At 42.1% G+C, this 13560-nt stretch overlaps 2 protein-coding genes across 6 annotated transcripts in view; one reads left to right on the plus strand and one right to left on the minus strand.

Annotated features, from left to right (window-relative positions):
* The window catches only part of LOC130355913 (chymotrypsin A-like), a 211882-nt gene that overhangs the window by 107351 nt on the left and 90971 nt on the right, over positions 1–13560 (minus strand). The window lies entirely within an intron of this gene.
* Positions 6655–13560, plus strand: part of LOC130355912 (NADPH--cytochrome P450 reductase) — a 77982-nt gene continuing 71076 nt past the window's right edge. Inside the window, exon 1 of one of the 2 annotated variants that reach the window (XM_056556754.1) lies at positions 6655–6675. The gene's annotated coding sequence lies outside the window, so the exon portion shown is untranslated. Of the gene's footprint in view, positions 6676–6847; positions 6962–13560 lie in introns of those variants that run through there. The other variant, XM_056556753.1, reaches the window with a different exon arrangement.

A 13560-nucleotide genomic window follows, 5' to 3' on the forward strand; every position in this document is an offset into this window, starting at 1 on the left:
TCCCCCTGTGTGGTTCTGGGATTTTTGCTCACCGTTCTTGAGATCATTTCGACACCACAAGGTGCGATCTTGCGTGGAGCCCCAGATCGAGGGAGATTATCAGTGGTCATGTATGTCTTCCATTTTCTAATAATTGCTCCCACAGTTGATTTCTTCACACCAACCTGCTTGCCTATTGCAGATTCAATCTTCCCAGCCTGGTGCAGGTCTACAATTTTGTTTCTGGTGTCCTTCAACAGCTCTTTGGTCTTGGCCATAGTGGAGTTTGGAGTGTGACTGTTTGAGGATGTGGACAGGTGTCTTTTATACTGATAACAAGTTTAGGTTAACAGGTGCCATTAATACAGGTAATGAGTGGAGGACAGAGGAGACTCTCAAAAAAAAGTAGTTAGGCTAAGTTTCCACTTGGGTTTTTTTCTGGCAGTTTTTGGAATACTGCCACTGCAGTTTTTGAGCCAAAGTCAGAAGTGGACCCATGAGGGAGGAGAAGTATAATTCCTTCCTTTATATGTCCTATTCCTTTTGAATACATTTCTGGCTTTGGCTCAAAAACTGCAGTGGCAGATCTCCAAAAACTGCCAGAAAAAAATACAAGTGGAAACTTAGGCTGCTTTCACACTATAAAATGTATCCGTTTTAAAGATCCGTTTGAAGTTACGTTATAAAAAACCTGAAAATAGTCCGTTAAACAGCCGTTACAGAATCCCATACAGCCGTTAGAAAATCCCATTATAGTCTATTGGATTTTTACCTTATCAGTTTTAACCCGTTATAGCCCGTTATTAATAACGGCCATTATTTTGTGATGGGAGAATGAATAAAAGAAATGCACTATTTCTCCTGTTACAATCTTCCATCATAAAATAACGTCCGTTATTAAGAACAGGCTATAATGGGTTTAAGGGTGCGTTCCCACAGGGCGTATACGCAGCGTATTTAACGCTGCGCAAAATGTATGGCAGCAGCGGGAAATACGCTGCGTATCCCTTGCTCACTATACACACAGGGCTTTCCGGCGGCAGCCCTATGTGTGTAGTGAGTTTTGGAGGCGGGGCCGTGTGCCGGCGTATCTGTGACGCGCGCCCCCGCCTCCAAAACTCACTACACACATAGGGCTGTCGCCGGAAAGCCCTGTGTGTATAGTGAGCAAGGGATACGCAGCGTATTTCCCGCTGCTGCCATACATTTTGCGCAGCGTCAAATACGCTGCGTATACGCCCTGTGGGAACGCACCCTAAATGGATAATGTAAAAATCCCATAGACTATAATGGGATTTTCTAACGGCCATATGGGATTTTGTAACGGCTGTTTAACGGACGATTTTCAGTTTTTTTTAATAACGGAACTTCAAACGGATCTTTAAAACAGATACATTTTATAGTGTGAAAGCAGCCTTAGCCTTACAGGTCTGTGAGAGCCAGAAATCTTGCTTGTTTGTAGGTGACCAAATACTTATTTTCCACCATAATTTGCAAATAAATTCTTTAACCCCTTAAGGAGAAAGGGTTTTTCCGTTTTTGCATTTTCATTCTTTCCTCATCACCTTCCAAAAATCATAACGCTTTCAATTTTGCACATAAAATTCCATCGGATAGCTTATTTTTTGCGCCACCAATTCTACTTTGCAGTGACATTAGTCATTTTACCCAAAAATCCAAGGCGAAACGGAAAAAATAATAATTGTGCGACAAAATTGAAGAAAAAATTAAATTTTGTAACTTTTGGGGACTTCCGTTTCAACGCAGTGCATTTTTTGGTAAGAATAACACATTATCTTTATTCTGTAGGTCCATACGGTTAAAATGATACCCTACTTATATAGGTTGGATATTGTCGTACTTCAGAAAAAATCATAACTACATGCAGGAAAATTTATATGTTAAAAATGATCATCTTCTAACCCCATACAGGCCGGTATCAGGGCTAATTTTTTGCGCCGTGTTCTGGAGTTTTTATCGGTACTATTTTTGTATTGATCTGACTTTTTGATCGCTTTTTATTCATTTTTTCATGATATAAAAAGTGACCAAAAATACACTATTTTGGACTTTGGAAATTTTTTGTGTGTACGCCATTGACCGTGCGATTTTATTAATGATATATTTTATAGTTCGGACATTTCCGCACGCGGCGATACCACATATGTTTATTTTTATTTACACAGTTTTTTTTATGGGAAAAGGGGGGGTGATTCAAACTTTTATTAGGGAAGGGGTTAAATGACCTTTGTTAACTTTTTGCTTTCACTTTTTTTTTGCAGTGTTATAGGTCCCATAGGGAAATCGGATGCGGATCAAATCGGATGTGTTTAATGGATCCGATTTTTTTATGTAGGTCAATGGATCCGACTTTATATACGATTTCATACGATTTTAAGTTATAAAAGTCGTGTACTCAGGTCGGATGGAGAAATTGTGATGTGAATGCAGCCTAAGGCTAACTTTCTACCTGTTTTTTTTTGGGAGGGGAAAAATGCAGAGAAAAACGCCAATTCTGCCGCATGGTGTTTTTTCGGCCAAAAAACGCTGTGGCCAGATGTTAGCTGTAAATCAATGAGAAATCCCAAAATTCTTATTCCACTTGACGTTTTTCACTTTGGCATTTTTTTTTTATCCTTTTTAAGTTTTTTCACTCTTTTTTGGCGTTTTTCAGCTCCTTGGTGGTTTTCCAAAATTGCAGCATGTTGAGCCACTGGCGATTTTTTTGTCAAAATCGTGGCGTTTTTCTCCCATTGAAGTCTATGGGAGTGAAAGAAACACCAAGAAAAACGATATGTGGGTTTTAACTTTGGCGTTTTTTCAGGCGTTTTTTATTCTTTTTTTGGACTATAGTGATCTAAAAAAGTGATGGAGATTCCTTTTTAATAAAATTTCGTAGGGTACCATTAAAAAAATAAAAATAAAAAATATTCAGTAGTGAAGGGAAAAATTGTATCTAATGAAATGTATCTTTTTTATAACAAAATTTTTATAAATTTTTAAAACAGGGATAAATTTATGTGGGCGGGCAGGGACCAAAAAATGTAGCCGACAATAATAAAAATGTAGTGTGTGTATGTTTTTCACTTTTTTTCTGTATTTTTTATTTTTTTTAGGTAGTACTACTACTCCCAGCATGGAACACACTGTTCCATGATTGGAGTAGTAGTACCTGTACTAATAGACAGATCACCCTTTGCGCTCCTCCTGTATAATTTATAGATGCGGCCGGACGCTCTTCTATGGTCCCCTGCACTGACGTATATATATACATCTATTCATATTTCCCGCAGAGAGCTGTGATTGGCCAGATGGTTCCAGCCAATCACAGCTCTCTGTGGTAAATAGGAATATGTGTATATATATACGTCAGTACAGGGGACCATAGAAGAGCGGCCGGCCGCATCTTTACATTATACAGAAGTATCACAGCGGGTGTCAGGAGTGACATCCTCTGTGATCTTTCCTTAACTGCAGGTACTACTACTCCCAACATGGAGCACACTCTGCTCCATGCTGGGAGCTGTAGTACCTGCATTAAAAGACAGATCGCAACAGGTGTCAGAAATTACACTCGCTACGATCTGTCTATTAATGCAGATACTACAGCTCCCAGCATGGAGCAGACTTTGCTCCATGTTGGGAGTAGTAGTACCTGCAGGTAAGAACAGATAACAGCAGGTATCACTACTGTCACCCGATGCAATCATCAGATCTATTGCAAAGATGGAGCAGCTTTCTCCTGCGCTCACATCTCTGCCCTATACTCCGTCTGGCCACTCACTCATATTTCCCTCAGAGAGCGGTGATTGGCAGCAACCATCCGGCCAATCACCACTCTGGGCAGAAAATATGAATGATGTTCTATTCACATCACTGACCGGAGTACAGAGCAGAGATGTGAGCGCTGTATAGAGCCGGTCCGCATCGGCATCGAGTGTCATGACTATGTCTATTAGTACAGGTACTACTACTCCCATCATGGAAAAGTCTGCAGAGTAGTACTACCTAAAAAATTTAAAAAATAGAGAAAAAAAAGTGAAACACACACTTTATTAAAAAATAATTACAATTTTGTTATAAAATATATAAATTTTGTTAAATAAACAAATTTCCATCACTACTGCATCCTTTTTTTTTTTTTGGTACCCAACAAATTTTGGGTACCAAAATAAACTGCCAAGGTGCAATTTCCACACAAATGAAAAAACACCAGAGAAACCGCCAGACGCAGGAAATTGCACTGCCGTTTTTTCTTGTGGTTTTTTTTTAAACCAAAAAACGCAGGACAAAAAAACCAAGTAGAAAATTAGCCTAAGTGGGAGAACTTGCACAATTGGTGGCTGACTAAATACTTTTCTGCCCCACTGTATGCTGAAATCCTCATCAATTTCAATTGATTTCAGTTTGCATCCATTCCATCTGTTTTCTATTTTGTGAACAGAGGAAACATTGCACGCACTATCTTTTTCAGGATCCACTTATGTACATGAATTGCTCTGTTCAAAAATAATGATACATCAAAGATGTAAACTGAGCCTAAACAGTCTAAGGGTATGTTTCCATGGTGGAAAATGGGCATTCCGCACATTTGATTAATCCAGCGGGCACTAGGACCACTCAGAAATGCGCTGTCTCATAGATAGCAATGCATTTCCAAGCTGTATCCGCAGAAAGAATAGACAAGTTCATTCTTGCTGCGGACGTCAGAATCAGGATTTCCGGGAATCGGGAAATTCCACCGTGTGCACAGTGCAGCAGCATCCCATTGAAATCAGTGGGACTCTGCTGAAGTGTAATGTCCTTGTGAAATATTCTGGCACGGACATTCTGCCGTGTGAAGATACTCTAAGGCTGCATTCACATGACATTTTACATCTGCCCAGTTCTTACAGTTCATATAGAATTGTATATTTAGGGTATGTTCACACTGTGGAATACCGTGAGCGGAATTCCGCACAGTGAACGTTAGCATTAGTGTAAATGGTTCTTCCGCGTGACAATTCCGCCTCTGAAATTGTTCTGCGCAAAGAAAGATCATGTTCAATCTTTGCGCAGAAGTCCGCGAGCACTGCATAGCTGTCAATGGTGACGGTGCAGTGCCGCGTGGTCCTACCACAGCCGCCAGCTGCCAGGCTGAATCTCCGCTTGCTGAATTCCACGGGCAGAGATTCAGCTACATATCCGTAGTGTGAACGCACCCTTAGACAAATCCACGGACTTCAATTCACAAATAGAATCCAACTCATGCACCCGTTTTGATCCATTTACGTTTTCGTGGTTGACCACTAATTTGTGCTCTGATTCAAAGACAGATAAAAATTGGATTGGATTTTTCTTTAAAGGGTACTCCGGTGAAAACCTTTTTTCTTTTAAATCAACTGGTGCCAGAAAGTTAAACATATTTGTATATTACTTCTATTAAAAAATCTTAATCCTTCCAGTACTTATTAGCTGCTGAATCGTACAGAGGAAATTCCTTTCTTTTTGGAACACTGATGACATCACGAACACAGTGCTCTCTGCTGACATCTCTGTCCATTTTAGCAACCGTGCATAGCAGATGTATGGCAGATGTATGGCAGATGTATGCTAAGGGCAGCATGGTGGCTCAGTGGTTAGCACTGCTGCCTTGCAGTGCTGGGGACTTGGGTTCTAATCCCACTAAGGGCAACAATAAATAAAGTATTATTATTATAATAATGACGTCAGCAGAGAGAACTGTGCTCGTGATGTCATCAGAGAGCATTCCAAAAAGAAAAGAATTTCCTCTGTAGTATTCAGCAGCTAATAAGTACAGGAAGGATTAAGATTTTTTAATAGAAGTAATTTACAAATCTGTTTAACTTTCTGGCACCAGTTGATTTAAAAGAAAAAAGATTTTCACCGGAGTACCCCTTTAACATAACTGTCTATTTTCATCCATTTAACCCTTTAAAGACACAGCCCATTATGGCCTTTAGCACACAATACATTTTTATTTTTGTTTTTTCCTCCTCTGCTTTTAAGGGACATAACTCTTTTATATTTTGACTCCGGTTTAAAAACCGTACTGCAACCGCACTTTTTTTTAACATGGACGTCAAAGGGAAACGCACAAGTATACGGTTCCAAATGGGAAACTGTATATGGTTTTTACTTTGCACATGCGCATTTGCATCCTAAAGTCCCCCTCCCATTACAAATGGACAACATTTTCATAAACAATTTTTTTTTTTTTAAATAAAATCAGACAGAACCGTATGCAATTTTAAAAACAGTAAACAGTTTAAAAACGCATACGGTTTACTTTTACCCATACAGTTCCACCCGTTTTTTGCCATACGGTTTTCTTTAGAAAAACTGATTGAAAACAATATGGCAAAAATGTGGTGTGAACCCAGCCTAATCCTGATTGTCTGATTCAAGAGGGATTACGCCTCAATTTCTTCAGTGTGAACAAGCCCATAGACTCTGCGGAATTTCCCTTGGACTCCTTCACCTCCGAATCGTTACGCAAACCGATTATTTACGGCCCCTTTAACAAAAAAAAAAAAAAAAAATCCTCACCTCTGCCCAACTTCTCCTTATGTGACGTCACCCACAAACCCCGCCCCCATTCCACAGGTTCTCCCTCCCCTATAGGTCCTCTGGGCCCTAGCGAGGGCTGGTCACGGAAGTGGGCTGTCTCAGGACCGTACCAACACGCACAGTGGGGTGGGTACCAATTCCTTTTTCATAACTTTCAATAAGGAAATTCTTTATTTTACTGATTAAGTGATTTTTTTTATTTATTAAAATCTCTTAGTATGATTCAGTTTCTTTCAGCAGTGTCATACGAAGCTTTATATTTTTTATTATTATCCTCCGACTTCCTAATCCTCCCCCTCGCCTAAATACTTGGCAGCGGCCCTGAGTCAGCTGACGTGCCTGTGGTGTCAAACCGGGGAGCACAGTTCGCTCTTCTTGTTACCTGCTGGCGTCGCCGAGACAACCGGGCCCGGTAAGTTATTCCGTACTGGTTTAAGGTAAAGCCTGGGGAATATTGCGGGTTGTTGCCATGGAGACGCGAATTCTGAGCACGTGTTCCTGCAGGGTCCTGGCACCTGCCGGATTGAAGCGCGTCCTCTTAGTGCTAAAATGCATGGCTGCGGTTCTCCTAGGAGCTGCGGCATTGAGGACTGAATCTCCTACTGCGTCTATAGACCCTTGTCTGCATAGTTCATCATATAGTAAACCAGTTAGGCAAGCTAGGCATCAGTCTAGGGCGGCACAGGAATGGGAATGCTGTGATTTATTTTATGTTCCCATTAAAGTGACCGCAGTGGCTAACGTGTGTTGTTGGCCAGTGTAACCCAACCTTTAAAACCACAACTCCCATTATGATATGGCAGTGTTTGGGTGTCAAAGCATGTTGGGAGTTGTAGTTTTTGCACCTCTAGCTGTTGCTAAACTATAACTGGCTGTTTGGGCATGCTGGGAGTTATAGTTTTGCAGAATCTGTAAGTCCACAGTTGGGAGACCAATGCATTAGATTGTTACCCAACCAGTGTTCCTCTAGAGCAGTGGTCTTCAACCTGCGGACCTCCAGATGTTGCAAAACTACAACTCCCAGCATGCCTGGACAGCCGTTGGCTGTCCGGGCATGCTGGGAGTTGTAGTTTTGCAACGTCTGGAGGTCCACAGGTTGTAGACCACTGCTCTATAGGCTGTCTGGACATGCTGGGAGTTTGTCTTTCAACAGCTGAAGGCACACACTGCTAGACAGTTATAGGCACTGTTAGGAGGGGTAAGCGATAGCTCTACTGGCATCTCTCTTATACAGCACATTGCTTACTTTGATTCCAGTTTCTTCACATCTGTAACTAGATTGTAAATGGCTGGGCATGCTGGGAGTTGTAGTTTTGCAACAGCTGGAGGCACGCTGGTTGGGAAACACTGCTTTGGCTGATAAGATTTTCCATGCACGTACTTATGTAGTGGGGAGGTTACCTTTGTGATATGAACCCTGGGTGTTAGTGTCATCTGTAAATATAGTCAGGCTATAGGAAAGGCAGAGACCCAGGAAAGTAAGTGTGGTTGAAAGCAGAAGTGCATCAATGGGGTAATACAGTGGTCCCTCAAGTTCCAATATTAATCGGTTCCAGGACGACCATTGTATGTTGAAACCATTGTATGTTGAGACCATATCTCTATGGAAACCTGGTAATTGGTTCTGAAGCCACCAAAATGTCATCCAAAAATAGGAAAAAGTGAGGATTAAAGAAAAATAAGAAGATAAATAATATAGATAAAGAAAATCCTTACATATAAAAGTAAGAAAGAGCTGCTGGGAGCTGTAAATCACTCTCTGTCAGTGTTTCCCAACCAGGGTGCCTCCAGCTGTTGCAAAACTACAACTTCCAGCATGCCCGGACAGCCGTTGGCTGTCCGGGCATGCTGGGAGTTGTAGTTTTGCAACAGCTGGAGGCACCCTGGTTGGGAAACAATGGTTTATGTAGAGGACAGGAGCTTCTTCAGGGTCCTATACAGTACACACAGTGTCCCAAATGGAGCCGCCCTTACTTGGTGTCCAAAAGAGCAGCTAACCCTGGCACAGGTAAGGAGTAGTACAGGACTTGTAGTTCCTCCCTGTACTGTAGGGGGCACTACCAGACACCAGTCAGTGCATGCACTTCAGTAATAGAGGTGATTTACCAGTAAAATGCCCATTCTGATTGGTCAGTTCCTCCAGTTGTGACATATTTAACACATCTGGACTGTCTGTACATTGTATGTTGAGTCTGGTTTCAAGTTACGATGGTCCAGAAAAAAAACATTGTATGTTGAAACTATTGTATGTTGAGGCCATTGTAAGTTTAGGGATCACTGTATATGAAAGGGTAGGGTTCCCAGCATAATACATCAGCCTTCTAAGACCCTTCCTTGCTAGCTAACTTATTTATTTTCTTATATATATATAAATATATATAATATATATATATATATATATATATATATATATATATATATATATATATATATATATATATATATATATATATATATATATAATTTTTTTTTTTTTTTTTTTTGTGTTGCCTATTCCTTCTATTCTAAAGTATCTGGGGGTAGGTTTAGTTTCATGATTTTATGGATGTCCTGGCCCCAACACAGCATTGAATGAAACCCTCCAATGAATAAAGCAAGAGGCAGCCATACAAAGTAAATTAATAACAGGTCCAGTATTAACCCATTGTTTACCGGACAGGTCCCAGAGTCAGAAAGGAAGAGTAGGTGTCAGGTTATTCTTTCTAGCCCTCAAGATGCAACAGTCCAATGGATATTTTTTTTATTTTTTATTAAGGGAATTGAAAACCCTAATTTAGGATCAATACAGATCCCACTTTTTTTTGGGTCACGTTACCTTATAATTCTGATACATATTCTATTCACACTGGAAAAGCAGACTCCAAAAAATGCCTAAATGTACATTTTCCAGCAACCATTGACTTCCATGGGCAAATGCTCAAAACAGCATTAAAATCCGTGAAACATTACTTTTCCAGAACATTTCTGCTTGGAAAGGGTATGTTCACACGGGCAGGTTTCCTGCTGCAGGATTTCCGCAGTGGTACCCTCCATAGGGTCTGCTGTGGAAAACCTGCAGCGGGTAACCCTCCTGTGTGAACGTACCCTAAGGCTTTGTGTACCTGTACTATAGCTGCCAGCGATCCCTGATGTGTGTGCTCACATGTATATTTCAATAGGGAGAGAAGAATAAGCTGCTGTCAGACACTATATCTCATTGGAAACAAAGGATCAGCCTATTGGAATTCAACATGAGTCATTCTTGTTCCCTATATCTGCTGTCAGGCTCATTCCAGATGGCTCTATACCCCTCCGATATTTGGACTGGCCATAAACATGAAGATTCCCCTACAAACTGCATACAGGATCAGATATTTCACACTATACATGACATGATGTCTTGTACCCGCTAGGCTTCTTACACAGACATTTTCTTCACCTGTTAAAAGACCCGTTATAAACGTCTGTTAGTAAAGCCTTAAAAAATTATATTAAACATCCGTTACAAAATCCCATTAAAGAAGTACTCCGGCGCACACTTTTATCATTTTATCTGGTCCAGGCTGCAAAATAAAAGAAAACACCCTTTCTCTTACCTGCCAACGAGCCCCCGGAGCTCCGGTACACTCCGGTACAGGTGTTCGGTCCCCGGACTCTATTCTTCTTACTTCCTGTTAGCCCGACACGTCACACGGAGCTTCAGCCTATCACCAGCAGAGGCGGGACATCGCTGCGGCCGGTGATAGGCTGAAGCTCCGTGTGACGTGCCGGGCTAACAGGAAGTAAGAAGAATACAGCCCGGGGACCGAATACCTGTACCGAAGCTCCGGGGGCTCGTTGACAGGTAAGAGAAAGGGTGTTATCTTTTATTTTGCAGCCCGGACCGGATAAAATGATAAAAGTGCGCGCCGGACATCTCTTTTTAAAGTCTGAGATTTTTTGATTTTCCGTTATAGCCTGTCATGAATAACGGACGTTGTTGTGACTGAAGTAAATAACGGCACATGCACAAATATTTCTTCCGTCACAAGAAACAGGTAAATTGACGGCCGTTATTTTTAACATTAAAGTCTATGGCAAAGGGATGAGCCTTTATGTCATCCGTTTGCACCTGGTTTATAATATCCATTATTACTTCTCAGAAGAGCTGACATCAGCAGACTCCTGCAGTGCTGAGGGACTACTACTCCCATCATGGAACAGACTTCTTTTCATGAAGGGAGTAGTAGTTCCCCGACTGCAGGAGTCCGCCGGTGGCTGAGGCGGCTACATTAGTGTTTGTAGTACAGAGGCTGAGGGGTTGATCGCACCCTCTCACTTCTGAGACCCGATGCGATCAGAAGTTATTAAACGGGAGCAGGCGGCATGCTCCACACCCCTGCGATGTACAATGAATGTATTTTATTTTCATTTTTAAATTCCCCACCAGGAGCCCTGAATGGCTGGTACAGAGGAGCCATTCAGGGCTCCCAGCGGGGTTTATTAAACTTCAGTGCATCCCCTTAAGTATATAAATTTTATTTCCCCCCCCCCCCCCCCTGCCTAATGTCTAGTCATCTTCTAGTGCTGTCACAGCGCACAGCAGGGACATGCCATTCCATTCCCTGCTGCTCATCTCCGTATCTGACAGAGAGGAGCAGCGGAGAATGGAGGGACCTGTCTCTCCTGTGCGCTGTTATAGCACTCCATTCCCCGCTGCCGGTACCTGACCTGTACCCCCAATGCTGCCTCACATTCATATATTCCCCACCGCCGCCCAACATGTCCCCGCTGCTGCCCTGCTCCAAGCGCAATCAATGTCAGTCTATTCCACACTGCTCATGTCCGTACCCGACAGAGATTAGCAGTGGGGCTGGTGCAAGTACAAATGGTGGGGACTTCCAAGCTCAGCTAGTATTTTTTATAAATAACTATCTCTGAAAGAAACCAGAATTCCTGAGTCAGAAATTCTGAAAGGGAATCTGACAGCAGCATCACCCACCCTAATGTGATGGTACAGGGTAAGGATATGTTCACATGGCGAAATGTCTGTGCGAAATTCCATGGGAATTTTCCGCACAGACGTTCTGCAGCAGCAGAGTCTTATTAATTTCAATGGGATTCTGCTGCACTGTGCACATGATGGAATTTCTGTGGCAGATGTTTTTGGTGCGGAAATCTTGATTCCGGCGCCTGCAAAAAGAACAAGCTTGTCTATTCCTTTTGTGGATTTTGCACGTAAATGCATTGCCATCCATGAGACGGCGCATTTCCAAGTGGTCCTAGTGCCCGCCGGATTATACAAATGTGCAGAATGTCTGCCCATGTTTTTTTTACACAGTGTGAACATGGCCTTGTGGTAATGATGCTGATTCTAATGCACTTTACCTTTTCTAAATCTGCTACGCCCTTCCTGAGATCTATAAAAAAAAAAAACTCCTCCTATCTTTAGCATATTGGCTTTAGGGTGTAGCGGTGCATGTACGCTGCTCACAACAAGTAGGACGTGTGGATAAGGTCATAGCAGGTTAAGCTGAAGTGCAAAAGACAGGAAGCTGAATATTTATTGTGGTACTGTATCACAGGGGCTGGGGAAGACAATTTGCATATTAGGATTCGTCTTTACATCTTGGGAAGGTAACCTGCAATAACATTAGCTTCACCTGCACTATTACCCTGTATAATCAGGTTAGTGCGAGCGATGCTGCTGACAGATTCCCTTTGAGGGTAGGGTCACACTTAGGGCATCTGCAGCGGGTTTCCTGCCGCTGAAATTCCACAAGTGGATTAGGCCCCTTTCACACTGCCGTTGCGTGCCATTTGAAAATAAATTTTTTTTACCGTTCTCATGACGGGGCACAATGGGTAACAACGGACCGTTCCTATTTCCTATTATGGGGTCCGTCGAGCGCAGTTGTTTTTTGACGGGAATAGCGGAAGAAAAAGACGGTGGAAGCAGTATTCTTTTTCTCCCGCTATTCTCCCCGGCTCCCATGACAGGCGTCATACTGCTGTAACATAACGGCAGTGTGAAAGGATCCTTATGTTGCTATCCATTGAAGTCAATGGGTTCTGCTTGAAGATTTTCCCATATACCTGTGTGATCACATGACCAGGACAGTGTTGGATGCTGCGGACGTAGACCTTAATGTCCCTACTGAATAACAACAAGCAGAGATTGTGAGTATTGCAAGATATTAGTATAGGAAGTACAGTAAAAAAAAAAAGACCTTTTATTTTCTGAAAGCAGAATACTCTTCTAGCTGAAGGTTCTCTACAGTGGCTCCTGCTGTTTATGTTGTACATTCCTATGTTAACTCAGCTGCCAACAGTCTAAAGCAGTGCTCTATCTGTCCTGGTGCTTTTACACACACATGCAGGCTCGGCTGGATGGGAATAGGGAACAAGCTGCTGCCAGACATCTGGTGGTGATTTATGTCCCAAGAGGATTTTCTATGTTTAATTAAATATACCCAACCCTTCTCTTCTGACTTCTCACTCAGCAGCATTGTGGGGGATCAGTGGCAGGTAAGTATAGTGTTTTTTTTTTTCTTTTTTTTTTTTAAATTGACACCTTACTACATAAGTACTGTGTGTGTGTGCAGTACGTGATTCTGTGACAGCTGACTGGCGGTCATGTTTGTAGTTCTGCATGTCCTTCCATAAGTGTTTTGTCAGTATTGTGGGCACTATGCCTATAAACTGAAGTGTTCATGGATTGTTGGGGGGGATAGGTCTCTTACATGTGTTGCCACATTTTCATTTGGACGCACATGACGGCATGCTCGGAGATCTGGAACACTTGATAACCTGTTATCTGACATCACCTTTGCCTCCCTGACCGTTTGTACTCTAGAGATGACAGTTCAGCAATAACAGGGTTTGTGTGCCATGTAATCCTGTTGAGGTTGGCCTGCACAAATCCTTTGCCTGTACCTTAACACTGAGGACATTTTCTCAGTGGATTTGCACTGTTCTAAATGATCCAGAATCTGTACTTATGTCCCCACTGTCTTATTAACAGTCAGCACTTCTCAACATATTCAATCTTCT

The sequence above is a fragment of the Hyla sarda genome, chromosome 2 (assembly GCF_029499605.1).
Source record: "Hyla sarda isolate aHylSar1 chromosome 2, aHylSar1.hap1, whole genome shotgun sequence".
Classification (NCBI taxonomy): Eukaryota; Metazoa; Chordata; class Amphibia; order Anura; family Hylidae; genus Hyla; species Hyla sarda.